The sequence below is a fragment of the Rissa tridactyla genome, chromosome 4, assembly GCF_028500815.1.
Source record: "Rissa tridactyla isolate bRisTri1 chromosome 4, bRisTri1.patW.cur.20221130, whole genome shotgun sequence".
NCBI classification, from domain to species: domain Eukaryota; kingdom Metazoa; phylum Chordata; class Aves; order Charadriiformes; family Laridae; genus Rissa; species Rissa tridactyla.
This window is the reverse complement of record NC_071469.1, coordinates 62,220,854-62,241,779: the sequence shown is the minus strand read 5'-3', so window position 1 is coordinate 62,241,779 and position 20,926 is coordinate 62,220,854. Positions and strand designations below refer to the sequence as shown.

Sequence of the window (20,926 nt, the reverse complement as noted above, 5' to 3'; positions counted from 1 at the left end):
GGACAATGCAAATCTAATGTTGTTCCACTGCTCAAGAGAAACTAGTTCCTGCCTCCCCTTAGGGCACTGTGATCTTTTTTGTGCTCCAAGGGCATAATACGTGAATAATATATGATATTTTAGCTGGGAATAATTCTATGATTCTATGGGACCATGAACTCAACAGATGAAGGAGCCTCCAGTACCTCCACAAACACAGAATATTTTGCTCCCCTTTATGGCAAAAAAAATCATCCTAACTGGGTTACAAACAGTGTAACAGGATGAGCAAAAGGAAGGAATACGCCAGTTATTTCCTAGTCCCATGGGATGCTGTGGACTCCCTGCAGGACTTCAGACGCTGCATGATCTTGCACTTAATTTCTTACTAGATTGGGGATTCCCAGGCACAAATCCTAAAGAGGGCAGCAGAATCAAACCCAGACCTCTTGCCTATGGCCTTCTGAAGCAATGCTGGTGCTGCTAATTGAACGTGCGTTATGTATGAGTGCAGTTCAGTACACAGATCCAGAACGTGCAGCGTATCGTTTGGTGATATACAAACCGACTGGGACAATTTACAATGGTGATTTTTCCACTGACGGGTAAATTAATGCTCTCTATTATAGGCATTTAATCAATGCCAGCTCCCTAAGTCTCTAAACAGGCCACCAAAATAGAAGATTGATTGGTCTGAATACATCATATATAAACCAGGAATACTTCATAAGAACATAAAGGACGGGTTTGTTTCCCAGAGCCACAAAACCAGCTCTGTGGTAAGGAGGAGTGTTGACAGCCTCCTAGTGAGACACAGCAAAGGGACAGGACTTGAGTTGGTTGTGAAATTTGGCTTGGTAGTTGCGCAGGTGGCTAAAACTCCAAAGATGCCAATCGCCCACCCCATCCCCTTTATTAATGTTAGTTCTCTTTTTATTTAGATCAGCTGGGAGGCTAAACCTCATTTCCAAGCCATGGTTTGGGCACCCAGGGGCTGTTGGGGGAAAGGATTTGCTGGGGCCATGGGAAGCCAGGGTCTCCCTGAGTGTGTGTGTGCTCTTGACTGGGACAAATGTACTAAAACAAGTACCCCTGAAAGACATATAAACTGGCTCGTTTTATTTCATGTGAGCAATGGGTTAAAGCACACAGGGGGTCAGTTTGCGTTGCTTCCCGACCTTTGTAAAGTCATTAAGCCAAAGTACTGTGCACTGATTTGATTTTGAAACCGAGAGTCATCTTGCTAAATCAATAGGATAAAGTATACCTTTTATTATTATGGCTAAACCCACCTCCAGTTACATAAATAAAAAGGGAACACATAAAGGGATGGTCACTCTGTTAGGATCCTCAACCCAAACTGCCTGTGAAAGCCAGTGAGGCTCAGGCACTTAATCATGCTTAAAATGGGATTTAAGTGTCCACGTGCCTCAGAAGTTTGTTTCCTTTGGCTTCTCTCAGCTCTGTGAGATTGTGATTAGGAAATCAGGCTAACTTCACAGCTGGAAAGATTGTCACCATATTCCTCCTAACTAGATGGCCCAGAGGCACTCTTGGTTTCTGCTGGTGGAAAGCCACCGAGCTCAATAAATAACACCTGGTGTCTTCAAACTTCATTGCTTTACACACACAGAATATCTTGTGTATGCCACTGAAATTAAGGAGGAAACAGGAGTTTGTGGTAGCGTTTCTGGGGTAGCAGGGAAGTAGTAACATCCTTTTAATGTATTCTGACTTTGTTCCTGAGCTGCTCCTGAGCTCAGCCCAGGGATCAGCAAAGGTTTTTATCCTGAGTCCTGAAATCCTCTGCTTTGTGAGCTGGTTTATCTTCTCAATAAGGCACACGAGGGTATCATTTACAGCCCAGTAAATTCATACCTCGCGCATTCGGTGGCACACGGCCTTCGGGCTCCCGGTTAACAATACACAAGCGTGACTCGCTGCACTGTAACTCACGCTCTGTCACAGCTCCTGGCTTAATTACAAAGCACTAAAAATGTGAAATAACAAAAATAATTACTGTAATAAAATAATGAAACAAAATATGTTTCACTGAAATTAAGAAAAAGTCTCTGTCCAGGCTCTAAGGTCCAAACATTAACCTGTGTGTAATTACAGTCTGAGGTATGTGACTGTAATGATGACTTCTGTTGGACTGCTCCGCTTCCAACGTCAGATTTTCATTGTATGGGGAATATATCCTTACGTTTGCGTAACACTTCCAACAGATTTGTCACAGCGAAAAACTGAAACAGACCCCGCAGTTCCACGTTGCTGTGTGATATTTGCCTAGTTTACAGTGAACTAGACCTGGGAAAGAGCAGAGACTACGTGCAAATTCCTTTGCTGCATGAGTATCACCACCCCTGTGCCTTCAGGGCTGGTTCATCCTCTTCTGTTGTCTTGTCGAACCCAGCCGTGTGATGAGATATTTGGACCTGAGCTCTGCGACGGTGGCGACCACGGGGCACCGTATGGCACTGATTCCCCAGGTCACTTGTAGCACACGTCGTCACTGCCACTGGAAGGCCAAAGGAGGAGGTCTGTGCAGAGACCACATCAGCCACCTTGCAGCAAGGTCCTTGTCCAGAAGCATCCACACGGAGCTTGCGAGTTGGTCTGTGCTGCCATTGCTATAGCACAAAGATGGATGAGAGATATTCAGGTGTGTTTGGGAATGATGATAATTTCTGTATGTAAATACTGAAATGCAATTCCCTTCTATTTTTTAGTTCCCTGCTTTTTGAAGGAGATTCCTACGTGGGTTATTTTGTTCCACGCCCTCACCCCCCGCATGCAGGAGAGCTGTCGGCAAAAGAAGAGAGTGAGGAATGTGCCTGCGGATGCAAAGATTACATGGACACCCGGGCACCTGAAACAGGTAACACTTTAATTCACTTGCATTTTTTTGTCTTTGAAATGCAGGTTTTAAGACATCAGCATTTGACTTCTAAAATCAGCTTTTAGTTTTCTGAAATCGGCACCTGCTTTTTTTCATTGGAGCAACCAACTGTGAGATTTGGTTTCTCTTTTGCATCGATTAGATGTATATTAACTGTCATGAGGACAGCAGTTTTCACTGACAATGCAGTCAAGCAGGGCCAAATTTGCCTTGTTGACAGGAGCTAAGATGTTGGGGGAACCAGAGCCACCAGTTGCCAGGTCACTGGCAGTCTCCATCCAAGAGGTGTGTCACGAAGAGGCATAAATTGGACCTGTAACACGCAAATAGTGTCTTTAAAAGCAAAATTAGAAGTGACTGAAGCATCGACCTGTTTGCTAAAGTTGCATCCAAAGCAATATCCCCATGACTTACTGGTGGTGAATCCAAAATCTAAAGCAGTGTGGGAACAGGCAGCACCGCAGAACTGTGCCCTTACCTGGCAGAACACCAAGAGTAGAAATATTCCCAATCTCCGCTCATCTGACAGACCTGCTACAGCAGCACTTGGTAATTTCTAATACTGCCTTTCACAGAGATTAAATATTTTTCTTTAGGATTTTTGTGTGTTAAAGGGTTACGCATGATCCCCGCTGTCAGGCAGGTGCTAGTTCACCCATCACAGAAGGAACTTCTGCTTCTCCCTCAGTGTTATCTGGCCATGAAATAGCATTTGGGCATAGCAGCTACTCACTAACCTGTGAAACCAAGAATGAGAATTGTGTTAAATGGGCCTTTTAAGTAATGCATGTACTCAGGATTTCACACGTTTCTGGCGTTACCACTGATTGTGGGCTGCCATGCAGATAACTGCGATTTGCAAAAACGCACAATTGTTATTAGGATTGACTCTTGCTATTATCCGTGTTTGTGTGTCATTTACAGCGAGAGCAGGTTTTAAAAGGTAATTAAGGGAAAAGCTTCACAGTTCTGGCCTGCTCTCGTTCTTAACCATTGAAGTTAAAATAAGTTATAGCCACCAAATGTTATACCGGGCCTCAGTATAGGGCTGGGCTCACTAGAAAGCGAGTGTTTGATAGCACTACCGGCCTGGTAAAATCCTTCAGCATATCTCTGCTAAACATAGAGTGGGGGCAGCAGAATTCAGTCTTCTTTGGGCAGCCCTGTGCCTGGTTTCCATCCCTGCACACGATTCCTCCGAGTGCCTGCAACAGTGGGTCTTCATTGCAAAATAAACCCAGCTGTAGGTTTGTGCTGAACGCCACTGTTCCTCATGGGCCAAATGGACATCGGTTCATTAAGCAGAGAACACAGGAGTGCGGCGGCTCAGTTTGCACCCAGGCTAACTGGGACCTGGTGAAGGGAAAGGTTTTGTACTTATTCCACATTCTTTAGAGCTTTTATGGAGTCTCCACGCTGGTCGTGAGTCCTTCTAGGTTCACTCTGGGTGAAGCGTTCAACCTGACCCTCTCTGAAGCTGCAAATAGAATTAAACCACAGAGTACGAAAAACACCCCTTGGGGACAAAAAGTGCCTCCCCATGTGTCACCTTGTGGGAGGCAGCCCCGGTGCAGCTGTGTCCAGCTGTGTGTTCTCAGAGGAGGTGCTGAAGGAGATGTCCAGGTGGAGCTGGCAGCATTTACTCAAAGCTACAGATTGTCCTTTAGGGTCATATTAGAGACTGGCACTTGCCTTTGCACAGATAACAAGAAATTTCATGTTTAGGATTATCAGATTTTCCAGCTACTCTGCAGAAACAGCTGTCAGCAAATCTGTGACAGCAGATGTTGGAATGTTATTCAGTGTACTGTGTGCTAATCTGCCGCTCTGCCCTCCCCAATTAGACAGTCTTTTTTTGCTATCACAGGAGGAAGCTTGGACAAATACTGTTATAAGAATGTGCAGCAAAGTAGCCTGGGTCCTTCCAGAGTAAGGAGCCTTAGGCGGGTGCTAACTTTTCCAGCCAATTGACCTTATTTAAAGAGTCCTGTCAAGACAACCATTTCACGCTTTGCTTTCCCGTCACTCTGTGTGCATTGTCAGGGTGGATTGTCTCAAAAGAGCAGGGAAAAAACCTGTGGGGACAGGGACAGCTTGGAGGGGAGAGCGAAAGCAGCACGCTGCCTGAGCTGCACTCTGGTAATCTCCAGCTACGTGAAGGGCTTGATCCAGCTTGCAGGCAGATTGGTGTCAATTGTGGCATATCTTGCAAATACCGTCTCCTTTTTATGTGAGATGTACGTTACGCCTTTGAGTATATGTGAAAGGATCCACCAGCTAATCCACAGGGCTAGCTGCTCACTAAATCCAGGCTCTCGTGCCGTCCTTTAACATCCCAGCTGGAGCTTTGGAGACACTGTTTTCTAGCGCTCGGACACTGAAACTCAAACTCAGAAGCAGCATCTAATGTATTCCAGTTCCATATGCCTCCCTCTCAGCAGCAGTGCCGGTTTTAGCAGGTCTCCCAACTCAGTCTTTGAAACGTAAAAGGTGTGAAGTCCCCCACCTTGAACAGTGTCTTCCTTCTTTATGATCTGGAAACACGTGGAGCCGGTCTTGCTAAGAGAACCTCGCAGGCTGAACTCCTGCTGCTACTCTTTGGGACCATGGCGTGATGTCCCCTTGTTTCTCGGTTAGATGAGTGTAATTCTTGAGTGAATTTGTACATGGGTAAATCCAACGCATGATTTCTGTGTGCTTACCTGTAATCACATCACTGGATAGTCTGAATTTCAAGACATCAGAGTTTGTACAGTCTGGCAAAGCTCCTTAGAAATCTCAGAATTTTTTTTTTTCTCTGTAATTTTGAAATAAAATCCCAGATTAGCAGAAAGAAAAATAATTATGTATTTTTACCCAAATTAATATTCCTGTATTATGGGACCATTACAGAACTGAGATCACAGATGGAAAATTCAAAGCAAAAAAAAAAAAAAAAAAAAAAAAAAGAGGCTGGTTTCCTGGATTTTCTCTGTCCAATACGCGTAGGAAAAACTGCCTGTCACCTGGCTTGCAACGCCTTTGTCTGCCTCTGAACTGGTCAGGCCCCCGCTACAGTGCATGGAAAGAAGGTATTTAAGGCCATGGTTCATCCCATCTATTTTAGAATGAGATGAATGATGCCTTGGAAGTGCTTCTGTGCCTGCAGATGGAGTCAAGGTGATTTAGGCACAGAAGTCACGTTGCTGACTTCTCCTTTCAGTCAGATAAATCCTGCCTGTGGTGATGATGTAACTGGGTTTAGAAAAATATTGTAGAAAAACACAAAACAGAGAAGGAAAGGCGATATTTTTGTTGCACAGCATCTTGTACTGACTTATTATTAAAGGTAAAGGCACATTTTTAAAAGCAACGCGGGTCTCAATAGAATCATCTGTGTGAGCAGACAGGAAAGGTCTACAAAGCACAATTTCATAACGTCTGGTGAGGATGCTGTGTTTGCCTTGGTCTGGAAAGCACTGCCCCTGGAAAGGAAGAGGAGGAAGCAAGATACAATAAGTGTGGTTTCTGAGAAACTTCACAAGGAAATGAAACAATAACAGAGTAGAAGATCAACAATTCCAGGTAAATAACATGCCAATTTGTTGGCTTTACATGTATGGGAATTTTCATCCTTACATTATTAAACTCCCACGGCTAATGCTGCGATTAGTTTTCTCCTTCCAAATAAATTGGAGATTAGCTGCAGTGTCTGTGGAAGGGATTGATAAGAATTACCATGTTATACATGAAAAACTAGTGATAATCTTGGTGACATTCTGGGTAGAAAGTTCACTTCTTTTCAATTTCCATGTAAAAATATATCAGCATTCCTTTTTTTGTTTCAGCAATGCCTGGGATATATCTATATCTATATCATCTATATCTATATCTATCTATATCATCTATATCCAATGCCTGGGATAGATATAGATACCTATCTGTAGCCACAGAGCAAAGCTGCGGCTATCCCAAAATGAACTCCTTTGCACATGCTTGTCATGATAACTATTGCACTTCTGCTGACTCTTGCAGCTTTAACCCACATTCAAATTTGCATTGATTTAAAAAGCTTTCAGCTCCAGTGAAAAAGCTTCCACCCCATTCCTTCCTTGTGATCATTGTGACCAAACTGGTGATTTCCTGCTTGGTTTCTACCCTGGTAGAATTTAGGTTTAAAATTTGGGTTTTGATGAGGAGGTTTAGAAAAACAGTTTTGCTGAGGCCACGACCAGATGTTGTTCTGCCAAAGCACGGCTGCTCACTGTTTCTGGTCCTGACAACCTCCTATTTCGGAGGTGGTCATTGTGTCGCAATCCCATCTCTCTTTAACATAAGCTGTGAGCCTAAAATAAATGACAGTCGCAACTCAGAGATGCACAGAGCGCTCATAAAATCACAGCTGGAATTCATGAATTGGCCATAGGTGGCCCCTAAACTGTCACAATGTGCTGGTCTGTCTGCCTTCACGGATGCGCTCCCTAACCCACCCTCTCTGCCTTGACCAAATGCTGGCCACACAAACACTTCTTTCAGGATCCCCAATGCAGTACTTACACCGAGATTTGTTTTATTTCATTCTGGTAAGCTCACTTACTGCTCTCTCTTGCACAGAATACAAGATTACCCTCAAGAATAAAATAAAGGAATTAATTGACATTTTAATTAATTACAACTTTTAATTAATATTCACCAGGGTGACAAGTGTTCTGGAATGCAAAACAGGAGTAATTCCTGAGGAAAAAAGGGAAAGGCCCTGCAGTTTGTGTTCAGGTTAAATGAAGACCTTGTAGCTGAATATATGATTATGTCAGGTATCTGCTGACTCTGTTCAGTGCCTGAAAGTTTTGCTCATTTTAAACCAGCATGGGCAGTTCTTTATTGATGATATCAGGGGCTGTGAGCAGGGCTCAGAGGCACAGTACGCTGACTGAGTAGAAAGTGTAGTCCATAACCGAAGCAACCCAATGTCTACAAACCTTGGCTGAGCTCAGGCTCTGTACCACAGAGGTCAAGGGATGGACACGACAGGCGCCCTCTCCTTCCCCTGCTGTTTGCAGACCACCTTCTCCCACGCGCTGAAGGAACCCATGTAGGAGGACATAGGAGAGCTGTAGCCTGTGGATGGCTCTGCAGGAGCTGAAGGACTCCCCACAGCCACCCACCGTCCATCCTCGCTGTGAAATGCTGAGCAAGGCTGTCATGAAGTGTTGCATGCATGCGCTGTATTTTATTTGCATAGTGGGCATCCCTTGCCTGAATTGCTATAAAAACTGTCCTGTAATTTTCTCCCAGGCGTGAACTATAGCTCTTTGGCATGCCTATGAAAGATGGGTTCTTTTTACTCACTGGTGGTAAATAGGGGGAAGGGAAATTCTCCCTGCATATAATTTAGTATTCACTTTATAATGCAGTTTATGTGTTAGTAGGAACCCAATGATTGCAAGAAATAGTTGGTGCTTACAGGCTGTGATCCTGAAGGATGCGGCAGGGCTGTACTACAGGTGGGATCAGGCGCTTGGCAAGAGAAAGAAACCATTGTTTTTTTTCTGAGCTTAAACAACTGTAGCCGTTTGTGGAGAGAGATGAACTAAGAGCAGTGGAGAGTTCCCTGTCCTGCCTTTCCGTCATGAATATCCATATCTTCTGCAGAGATAACTACAAAAACAGAGTAGTGACAAAAATTATCTTACTGCCAAGAAAACTACTGCCAACAGTAGATTTGAAAGGATGAAGGTGGAAGAGACTTTGCATCCCTTGGCTTGTCTCTGAGATGTAGAAATTTCCCTTTACCAATGGAGGGCATGATCACACAACACCGTCAAGCCGACCCAATGATTGATTTTCACTAAAAACAGAGCTCTCCCTTCTTCCTCTCTCATTCTTTCCTCCTCACCCTCACCTGCATTCCAGCAGTAGCCCTGGTCTGCCAGTCTGACCTTTGCATGAGCCCATGCAACTTTTTTGCTGGTTGGTTTTCTGCCAAGTTAGTGAGTTCAGTCAGTTCAGCAAGGACCATGAAAACCACCCCAATCACAAAGAGAGTAGCAGAAATACACAGCTGGGAGCGGTGAAAAAAGAAAGCAAGGAGGCTGGAGGGACAAGAGTTGACCTCTCTCAATGCAGTGACCATTAGACTGGCCCAATTATGTGATCCAAAGGTCTTGGAGAATGTTTCATTTATCAAACAACTTTCTGATAACACAACAGTTGAGAGTAAGTGTTATCATCTTGGATAGTGTCTTCATCTATTGGGGGTGCCACACAAAAATTAGACTGTGATCTTGTAATCCTTTCTCAGGCAAAACTCTGCTGGGCTGCAAATGATCTGTTGCAAACAGAACAGTCCATGGTAGAGGTTGAACCTGCTCCTTTGGAGATCATCATTCAGTTATGCTCTTTTATTGATGATGGTGATAGTTTCCAAGCTGCCCATGACTTGTCCCAATCCTTTGGTGACGTCCAGGGGGTAAAAACCTTTATTGACAAGAGTTAGGTCTGTGGTCATGTGCTTCGGAAGTGGTTTGAAAGAAGTTGGGGACCCTTCAGCCTTTCTGCTGCTATTGGTTGTGTGATGCTACCACAGTTGTGGAGGAACAGATGGAGTTAGACTTATCTGTCCATCTGGTAGCTAAGCTGTAGGTAATGCTCTGAGGCACAGAACACTTGTTGACTCTTACACCAGGGGGAAAAGATGAAGCTGAAAGGGGGAAACCAGTCACCAGACCTGATCTTGTGGCCACTCCAGCACTCCAGAAGCCAAGGAAACCAACTTCAGGATGAAAGTACAGATCCCTCTGTGCATCAGCTATGCATAATCAGACCCTAAATAGCAAAGGAATTTACTGCAATCCCATCTTTGCCAATTAAGTGTCTTCTGCTTCTAAATCGAAGGAAGCTTCAATGTTAATTTTAAAATATTGCTGGCATTTATCACAGTAATTACTTTAGCCATGTAAAACTCCAGACGCCATAAATACTGTTGATACTATAGATTAAATGCTCCCAAGGTACGTATTACTGATGCTACAAAACACACATGCAGACAAGGGTATTCTTCTCCGAGCTCAGCATTTGTTGGGCTCATGCAAAACCATTTGAGCACACAGTTGCCTCATCAGGTTTCTGAAGATGACTGATGTTCCTTGCCATAAGCCATCCATCTTTATCAGTGACTATATTTTGGAGGAGCAAAAGAAGAATACCTGGGCAAACACACTCACTAGCTGTAATATGAAAGCAAGGTTCATTGCAATTAAGTTTTTCAATTAGTAACTTTTTAAGGTGGGAAAAGTTTATCTCAGGGACTTTGAATTTCCATGGTCTGCAGTTTCCAAATTCACAGCCTCTGAAAATCGGATCTCTTTGATCTCTTAAAGATATTGTGGGTATATAACCCATAAATGAATCATTCCGCGTTACTAATCAGCTCAGAAAATGTTAGTCTTAATCTACCGCTGTGGGCTTTTGCACCCAAAAGCAACAAAAGGTGTCTGTGTACGTAGGAAAAAACAGTCTTTATCAGCCACCCTTGCCTTGTATGGACAGGCTTGTGCAGACAGGTATGAAAAGGTGGATAGGGCCAGCATTTTTGGGACATCAGGAATAAGCTAGAAACTGGCCAAGCTTACACATGAAAAATGTGACCATTAATGTAACCAGATGACGTCAATATTACCTATACTACTATTGATTCTAGGCACACCTGATGGGGAAAGATATGCTGCACTTCTGTGAACATTAGTAAAGGTCATTGTCGCTAAAGAAGGTAAAGAGATTTCTCTTTAGATTTGTCTCTGGGTGCTCCCTGCAGACAATCTGCCCCATCACCTGGCCAATGGCGCTGAGGAAAGGCTCCTTGGGCTTATATTGTCTGTAGGTTTGGCTGTTTACAGGAGGAGGCTGTATAGAGCCTGCATACAGCGGAGGTGGCTGCGCCATTGGAAGCAGCAATATACATATATAGTGGTGTGTATTGCACAAAGTACACGTTTATCACTCCATTGCTCTTTATTAATAGGAGGAAAGATACTAAAAAATAACTCAACCCCGAGACACAGAATGGAGATAAAGCTGTTTTATAGCATCTGAAAGCATGTGGAAAAATTGTTGCATAGCTGGAACTTATTTGGCACTAGGGAAACTATTTGTTGAGCTGCCAGTAAAGCTGTAGAAGAGGAAATGCTTATAAGAAGACATCCAAACAAGCACTGAGCTTCCTTCCTATGAAAATCAAGGTCAAATAGAGCACTTGAAATCATTAGGAACACGTGAAAAATGAGCCCATATTGTCACTGGGAATGCCTCAGACAACGGTTGGAAATACAACATGTTTGAAAAGATCCAATAGCTTCCTACCACTCAGGAAACTTCTCAGAATTTATTTCTGGAGCACAGTGCCCTGGCGTAGCTTGGGCAGAGTTCCCAAAATTCAGCGTGTGAGGCCTGAAGGGGGAGCTCTGTCGGTAATACCATTGCTCTTGTCCATGTTTAACCCAGGGGGAGATTTCATTGCTCATTAACTTCCATCCAGGAGACGTGGCTGTGTGCTTTGGCACAAACTTGGGCAGCTTCTGCAGTTCAGTGATTTGAGAAGCTGGATGGCTGACCTGACTTCTTAAAAGGGTACATATTTTGCTGTGGAAAACTGCAGACAATTTGCTTTCATATGGAAGCATTTGTTTAGTGTTAGTGTTTTGTGTCCTGTGGCCACAGTGGCATTGTCCTAAATATATGTACAAGTATTGTTGCTTATAATCTTTATATAGAAATTGCAATAAGTTGCAATAAGAAATCACAGGCAGCCAGCACACTAGAAAGTTTATTGTTGTAGGCTTTTTGGGTTTTCACTGAAGCATCTTTTTTCAGATGATGAACCGACTTCAGAAACAGAAATAAAACTATGGGTTTTTTGTACATTATTTAAAACCTTCTTTTACTTCATCTTGCACTCCACACAAGAGAAAGAAGGGTTGCTTGTTTTTGTTTTTTTTTTCCAAAGTGAAATATATCAATACACATTTTGCTCTGTTTCCGTTCACTGTAACTAAGGCTCTTCTGTGATCATCTTTTGCAGCCAGTATGTTGCTGGTTGTTTAAGAACTTGTGGTCATTATGGAAGATAAATGACAGTCCTTGGAGCCCATGGCTGAAGCACACATTAGTCACTAGCAAATGATGTATAAAAAATATTCAGCTTGCAAAAAGATAATGGTGGTTCCTATTTGAAAATGCAGAAAAATGCACATATCTGGTGCACAAAAGTGTCTCATCAATATCTCTGTGGGTAGAAAACTAACCTGTCAAGAAGAAAATGTTGAAGAGATGGAGATATTTATGCACTCACAGCACTGATCATAATGATGTAAAGGACTATTAAAGCAAATTTAAAATATTAGATACTGCAAGTATACCACTTAATTGTTTTTTCCATGCAACCTAGGAATGCTCTAAAAACATTCAATTAGGAATTGTTCATTCCACATCTTTGACCTCCAGTGATCTTGGCTTTCCTCATTTCACCGTTATCCATAAATTTAATAGTCATTCCTGGTTTGACCTTTTACTAATGGCAAAGTCCTTCACCCTCTCCAGTGCCAGAGCTGAAGACTGGGACTCACAGGGAGGGAAGCCCAGAGGACAGAGTCTGTCTTGGTGACTCTGGCATTGCCAGGGCTGCAGAAGCATCTGCAAAGTGGAGATGTAGTGACCTCATGGCTGCACTCTTCTCTGGCCCTCTTCTCCCAGGTGATGACTCCCACATGAGACATCATCCCTGCATCACAGAGAAAATCTCATTGCCCTCCCAGAAGAGGGCAATTCCGCATTTTCTTGGTGTGGAAATAAGGTGCAATTATCTCATTTCAGGGCTCTAGTCCCCAGGCTTTGGTTAGCATCAGACCTTGCTGAGTAAGCCACGTCGCAGGACCAGGCTGTTGGTGTGTGATGGTAGAAGACCAGCGGTGGAGATGGCAGCTGGCTGCCAAGAGGGGACATCTATTTCTAGGCAGTGGCTTAGGTCCTTATGGGCCTCTTTTCCTTGCTTTTCATTCCTGGCTCCCTAAGCCTACCTAATGAAGGACCTTTTCTGCATGGCTTGCCAGTAGAGCTGAACTGACCTAAAGACTGGCAGAGCCAGTCCTACTCCATTTCCTCTACCCTCAGGCTTAGTGCTGTGGTCTTGCCTCCTCCCTTTTGCTGGATCTAGTGCTCCTCTGACTCTTCACTGAGCCCATTTGACTCACTCATCTGGAAGAAAAAAATATGAAGATTATATATATATATATATATATGTATAAATTAACTGGATTTTTAACTACCTTAATTTTCTGCCAGTCATGTGAGATCAACAAGAGGTCCTCTGAGGACCAGGGCAAGTGAAGGGAAACAGCAGGAGAATGGAAAGGAGAATGGGGGAAAAGAAGTGATGTGGTGGAGAGAGGAGGACCACCACCCCTTTCCAGGGCAGGGAACCATTAAAGTGGCCCAGCAGTGCCTTTGAATAGCATTTAAGGATATAGGTACAACACAGGGAGAGTAAACACAAAGCTAGGAGAGCCAGCAGGAGGGCAAGAAGCAGTTTGCTGTTGTTGTAATGGGCAGTTCAGTACCCGCCTGGAGGGCTGGTACTTAGACCTAGAGGGCAAAATCAATTAATCAGGGTGACTGTAAATTTCTTTTTCATTAGTAACTACAAATTGAGCTGTAAAGGAGAAGAGTAACGGAGTGACACCGGTTGAAAGTTACAGGTGCCAGAGGAAGCTACTTCTACTTATTTCCTATCAATGCATAGAGGCAATACAAGCTCCTTCATGGGAGCCTTTCTGCATGTGCAATGCTCTCTGTCCCTCTGTGCAGCTACCAAGTGATCTCGTAGATAAATATTCACCTTTGGTTCCTTCCTGGCACTCTTTGCTTTGGAGGGGATGGTATGACACCACAACCTGAAAGGTTATGTAGTCCTTTTTTTACCGTAAAAGCGTGTAATATGCAAAAGGGCAAAATTGTTCTGTAGATCTGGACATCAGTAAATGGTCAATCAGATGCTGCCCAGCTGCTCGAAACAGGACCTGGGGTCTTCAGCTGCTCTCAGCTACGCTTGAGCAGTTTGTTGACGCTGTCCTGTTGTAGCAGAGATGACCTTGGCTCTGGGTGCTTTTCTTCATCCCATAAAGATGCCACGGCTCTTAGCGTATTGAAATTTTGTTATTCGGCCTCTTTTTCAGCTTCTGTAACCCATGAAAACCGGGAGATATTTTGCAGAAAGGGAAGCCTGGAGAATTTGCCCGCCTTCTGCTAAACCTTGCCTGTGTGGTCTGCACTTAGGGGAGATCGAAGGTTAGTTTAACCCCCTCAGCGTAACAGAAAGCTGTTTGGCACTCGTAGACCGAAACAACAAATTGAACCTGCCCACCCTCTGACCTGTTCAGCTCTTCTATAATGAAAAGCAGTGGAATTCAGCACGTTGCAACTTTTATTATCAGAAAAGAGAGAGAAATCTCTTTAGCAACACTTTATTTACTTCAGAAGTAACCTTGAGTTGTCAGCTGGAGAGGAATATGTTCCCTTTCTGTATCCACTTCACATTTCCCTTGCTTCCAAGGTTCAAATTCGAGGCAGTTTCTGCTGCTGCGGGAGGAACAATAGCGTGTTGCTGAGTGCCTGATTAAGATATTTATAGGTGCACATTTAGAGGCAAAGACTGCACTGTAGCATTATGTTTTCTAGACACAAAGGACAGTTACATGTTTTCAGCTAAAATGGCTTTTATTTGAAATGAAGACACTCAGCACCGTAAAAACTACAAAATCAAACCCAGCCAGAGGCAGCGTGCTGAGCATTTCTTATATGAACTCAGCTGCAGGAACAACGAGAGCAAAATTGCTGCTTTTCCAGGAGTACAAGAAAGGACTTTAGGAAGTCAGTCCCCCACTAGCAAAAGTAGTTACCTCACAGCTGTTTATTAGAGCAGGCTGGGAAAGGGTGCTCGCTCTCATTCACGACGTTTCTATTCTGAAACAGCGCGTAAACAAAGTCTCCGAAGTTTTCTTTGAAAACGGGGAAGGTGAGGGAGATTCTGGAACTGCAAAGCTCTTCTTCATATCTCTTCCCTCTGCCTCCTGGCCGGGGGCCTTTACTGCCCTGCTGCTGAGGAACCTGGGGTGGAAATGGGCTTTGAGGCTGTCTTACTTGGCATGAAAGGTTTTTATATTTGTGCCCTGCATCCTAGGGAGCAAGGAAGTTAGATTAAAAATAAGGCAAATAGAGGAACAATGAAATAGATGAACTCTTAGCATGGAAAACAGATGACTGATTGACGTCTACCTACCTGGATTACCTTATATAAAACAAACAGAAACCCCAGATGTGCCAATTGAGAGATGCTTCTAATTGAATACATCATTGGGGACTGAGTAATATGGTCTCTTCCACAAGCAGTTGACTACAGAGATTAAAAAAACTTACTCAACAAAAAGCTCGACCAATAGAAATAATCGCTGAAATTGTTTTAAACGTTCCATATGTGGGGGTGAAGCGCAGCTATGTATTGTTATGGGGAAAATAAAACCACACAGTCAGGCAGGATGCTAAGAGAAGTCCAGTAAGTTTTTAAAGTTTCTGTCTATGGTCAATATGATTTTATGAGGCAAATTATGTATTGCACATCTCTAAAAGTTGCCCTTAGCCACTGAGACTCCTTTTACCTTACATATTTTTCCCTCCTTCCACTTTCTTCCCCTCTAAGGAAGAGAAAAAATGACCTATGAATAGTTTGGTTGAGGAGACAGCACCCGGAATGCTGGAAGACAGTCCTGTGGTGGACTTGATTTGATGGCCAAGGAAGCGCTTTGGGAAGAGATGCTCTGCTGAGGTTTCTGGCCCTTGCCAGTCACCGTGAACTTCTCCTGGAGGTGCTTGCAAGAGAAGAACAAACTCACCTGTAAAGGAACAATATGGGACCCTGCCCAAGTTTCCCTAAATAAACTCAGGAAAAGACAAAGTTTATGAGCTTAGGCAAATGGTCATTGTATAGAAATTAAACTTAAAAGGCTTTTGGAAAACCATGTCCTTTAAAATGTTAGAAGTTGAGGCTAATTAAAGTACACCTTCCTTTGGAAATGTATCATTTGTATGTTTGCTCTAGGACTAAACCCAAGGCTAACTTTGGCTTCTGGTGGGTGTTTGTGAACAGTGAGCAGTGAAGGTTATATATTTCTTTTAAAACATCTCCAGGATTAGAGCTTGGAAATGGAAATGGAGAAAAGAGGCAGACTTTACTGGAATAAACAGAACCCTGCGGTGTAATTTGTCATTTGAATAAATTATATTAGTTACGCAATGTCTTGGAATTTTGTGTGCTGGGTTTTGACAGGGTTGGCCTCCAAATTACATCTTACACTGGAGAAGTTACTGTTAAATCGAAGATGCTGAGTCACATCAGCAAAGCAGCACTCCTCGCAACGCATTTGTGTTAATAACTGCTGTTGCAAAATTAAACAGAGCAATACAGTTGCAGCCTGACAGGGGAAAGAAAGGCAATGCAAACCACCTCTGCAGCACCCACGCCATCCATTAAGCACAAACTCAATCAAGGAGACAAGAGGCTTTTACCCCGCCAGATAATTCTTCTCCCAGTGGTCAGGAATTAACACGACAGCAACTAAATGCAGGGCGTCTTCTCTTCATTCATTCAGACAGCTTCTCACTCAGCGCTCTCAGCTTTCAGGAATCCCATTCCTACCTGCTTAATTATCCTCCGGCACTGAGCACTGGCTCCTCTGCGGAGCAGGTAATTCCACTGCTGTTTGGGTATCTTACACCTCCCTGGCAATGCCTGGGTCACTAGAGGACTGCTTTTGTATTATTAGTTCTTTGTCTTGATTTCTCTCAAATCACTTTAAGAAAACGAGACAGAAAGCCAGGCTGCTTCGGATCGAAGTTGCTCTTCTGTTGTGCTGGAGGGACCACATGGCAATTCAGGTGAGGGAGAGCACCTTGCCCAGGTAGCCCTCAGAGAGCAAAGAGGGAGTGAATTAGGGAATCCTAATTGTGAAGCACCATCAAATATCCTCTGGAGTGGACCTGTGTTGTGCTCCCTCATCTCCGAGACCTTTCCTTTCTCCGCACTGGAGGTTTGCGGCAGCGGAGTGATGATGCCGAGAGCTGGCATATGCTGGGAGACTGACAGCCAGCCCTGAGAACGGAGCTGGCGGCGTCCCCCTGCTCCCAGGCGATGAGAGCAGAGGCCTTGTCGTGCGATAATGAAATATTCATGCGTTTGGGAAACACGTATTTCCCTCGCACTTGGGCACCGCGGGTCAGAGCTTGTTCTCAGCGACTGCAGTGCAAATCCCAAACAACTCCTTTGATGTGCGGGTGTGTGTCTGTGTGTGGGAGACTGGTTTTACACCACTGCGAGAGGTATTAGGGAATCTGACGCCTTCCACCGAAACTATTTGGAAGCTGTTGGTTCAGGAGGAGACTGGTGTTAGCAGGCTCTAGGGATTGCTATTTATACATATATTTTAAGCTGCAACTGTACTCAGAAAATCCACTTTAAAAATAGCAATATGCCTTTGTATTCCCCTGGTTGCCATATGACATACCGTGTGTTCCCAAGGATATGTTTGGGTTTTTTCCTTCCTGACTGCCAGCACTAGAAATTCAATCTCAGGCCTGAAAGCAAACAACATCCTTGTCTTCTCGCATGTCATCACCAGTAATAAAAATCTGAAGATCAAAGTGTGCCCTTGGTGACACCTCTACAACCACTTTATCTGCAAGGGATCAGTCCACGGTAGGAACCCTCCCAGCACTTCTGTCCTGGGTGCCTGAGAAAGGGATGAACTCCGATTGCTCTTTGTGTTACATCTTTCTAGACAGCGAAAGAAAAACACGAGTGAAACAATTGCTTTTAAACTGGAAGGGATGGGGGGGTGATTACATGTAGTATTACCTCACTGTTACTCGATGTAATATTGCATCAATATTATTCATCTGTTGCGAAGGTGTTGATTTTGCCTTTGCGGACAAGATGTGCACCTGGACTGACAAATGTCAAAGTCTGATGTTGCTGCTACTGTCCCTGACATGTCACTTTTAGGTATGGGGAGTAGAGGAAACTAACTCTGAAGCCTCTAAGCCATGGCTTTAAACCTGAGGACTTTAAACCCAAGGACTTTAAACCCAAAGGACATACCCATGCAGAAAACAAGCTATTGTTAACCCTGATTATACAGAGTGCTTAAGCGTCTGATGCATGACGTACTCAAATTAAAGCGCTACTTGAAAGGGGTCCTACGGGCAGGCAGGGCTGTGCTTGCGACGCCAGGGGTTGCAGACGGGGCTCCTGGTGCCCTGCAGCTCGGATGTGCGCTCGGAGAGCTGTGCAGCTCGGAGGGATGCACACGCTGTGCTGGCTGCCTGTCCCGGCCCTCGTCTTGCTGGCACCAAAGCTGTGCCCAGCCGGGGATGTAAATTTAATCTTGTCGGGAGCTAACAGAGTGAGGAATTTGACACACCTTTTCCCTCTCTGTAGATGGAAGCCATATGGCTCCTGACTCTCACAATGTTCCTCAATCTGAAGATGAATGAGCATTAACATATGTTCTCTGGAGTAATTAAAAATGTGATCACAAACATAGTCTGAACTCATTGAAGGTAGAATGTGTTACCAGGGGATGCACCTCCAGCAGCAGGGCAGGATCTTTGGAGAAAATTAGGGAAATAGGAATTGGAAAACTCTTTGGGGGCTGCTGAGCCCCTTCCAAGCATGAGTTAAAACTGCAGCATTTTAACTCCTTCTTTCATATTCATGCAAGATATTTTTGATGAGATGCAAGGAAGTCTGTGTATACTTTGTCACTACGAAGAACTTGTGCAGACTGGTTCTGCTATGGAAAACTGAAGTCAAGCCCGTGCTAAAGAGGCAAGCATCTTCCTGTGGTCCCAAATGCAGATAAAAGCGTGGCAGTTTGCGTTCAGCATCGGAAAGGAGGGCACTGGGAATAAGAAAGGAGACTTGTTTAGCGTAAACCACATTAGCTTAAAGCTCTCTCAAGAAAGTTTTAATTAAAACATTTTAGGGTGTTTGAATTAAGACATTTCATGGTGTGGACAGAAGCAGCTGCTGCGGCTCAGCTGGGGTGAGGTAACTCACTGAGCCACAGGAACTCGGTTATGATTCCAAGCCCTAAGAAATTCCAATTGCTGATCTACAGCTGAATTGGAGGGATGTTTGGTAACTTCCCTGGGAAGCACCCAAGGACTGGATAGCCCTGGAGATGGAGAAGCAACCCCTAAGACTGGAGGAAAAGGATTCATGCTTCTCTTACGAGAGCTGTATTTCACAGACTCCGTCTACCAGCAATATAGAAAAAGATATACTATCTCCTTAGAAAAGTTCATGTATCCCATCCTGGAAAGCTCTATGAAAAAGGAAGATTGCTGTTTCCCATCTTTCCTGAGAGAACGAAGTGACTGGGTATGAAAGCACTCACAGAGGGAGAGCTTTCAAAGCGAGAAGCCTTCAGAGATGCTCCAAAATGAAAAGACGTGAGAGCTCCCACCAGCACAACCTGTTTCAGTGAACTGGTGTAACTTGCTTGTTGTATGCTTTCCTCTTCAGTCGTGTGTTTGTCTTCACATCTGCTGAGGGCATATTTTGCCCTGGGATTAGAAATAGGTGTACTCTGCCCCTTGGTCACTGCGCAGCCATGCCCCCATGCTCTGATGCCCCCCACTTGTCTTTATTCTACTCTCTGCTCCAAGCCTGGAGCTCCACCACTTGTGTTGTGTTGTGCCTGACACATCCTCTCTGTTTTGAAGAATTCTTCCAAAATTAAAAGCAAACTCAAGGCTGGCTTTGAGGTTTTGCAGTGTTTTTTCTGTTTCTCATTTCCTTTTGTCCTGTGAGACAGAGTTTCATGACATTGCTGAGAAAGTGGCTCCCCGAAGTCTGGCTGGGCTAGGGTGAACCCTATGGCCACAAGATGCAGCGCGACCTCTCAGTGCTACAAAAGGAGGAAGGATTTGACATTTTATCCTGTGGACATGAGTGATACGGCCGCTCTCAGAGCTAGGAATAGCAGTGGAGCCAGAAAGGGTAACCCAGGCCACTGGTCAGTGCCCAGCAAAGGCAACTCGCCTGCTTCTGGAGAGCAATAAAAGCTAATCCATGTTATTTGTGAGAGTCCTGGCCAGCTTGTTCAGGCTTGTTTGTTCCCTTCATCCAGCAATATTTATTTTAAAATTGCATTGTGTCTGACTCCTCAGTGGTAGCGTGATGTGTCCCATATGTTCAACCTGGAAAGAAGTAAAAACCAACCCCTTCCGCTGAATTTTTGTCTTCTGTTTTTTGGGAGCATGTTGCCAGCGGGGTTTGAAGCCTTGAGATCTTGAAGTTCTGGTAACCAATAAAAAAAGGTTTAAAAAGAAAAAAAGACATATTTTATATCAGAGAATAAATTTTAGGAAACTAAACTATGAAAGGCTAATCTGAATGCCACAGAAGTTGGTGGGAAAACTAATAATATCAAGTGTAGAAGGATTTCACCTCAGGAAATACAATATTGATAAGTGTACAAGGAATTTTCATGGTTTCAAGATGAAAATTTCCAGTCGATGTTCATGACTGTTACCAAACGGATATTCGTTAAGTGATTAAAGGCTCTTCTTGTTTATGACTGGGAAATTCTAGACAAGGTGTGTTGACTTGTCCAAATTATTGATACATTAATGGGAAAAAAAAGGAAAGGAACAAACTCGTAAAACTAGGTTAATATCAGACAAAAAACACCCCAAAATCCAAAAATATCCACTTGAATTCAGTGTTTAGTCTGATGGTGTCTGCTACTTTAAGTTGTTTTCTGTATATTTTAGAGGGCAGAGGGTTTTTTAAAATGGCTTTTCTAGAGAATTTATCAACATATCGTAGGTCAAAAGGCAAACAGAATAAAAGGCAAATTTGATATAAGTCATTTATTGCAAATACTTTGCTTAGTGAACGATGAACCGGAATAACAGAACAGATTTAGATCTTCTGCCCCTCTAGGTCATGATATATTA

The 20,926-nt window shown here is 43.8% G+C and overlaps 1 long non-coding RNA gene across 1 annotated transcript in view; it reads left to right on the top strand.

Moving 5' to 3' along the window:
* Nucleotides 1-20,926, top strand: part of LOC128909542 (uncharacterized) — a 49,325-nt gene that overhangs the window by 20,481 nt on the left and 7,918 nt on the right. Inside the window, exon 2 of the long non-coding RNA XR_008466413.1 lies at nucleotides 2,712-2,860. This is a non-coding gene — a long non-coding RNA (uncharacterized LOC128909542). The remainder of the gene's footprint in view (nucleotides 1-2,711; nucleotides 2,861-20,926) is intronic.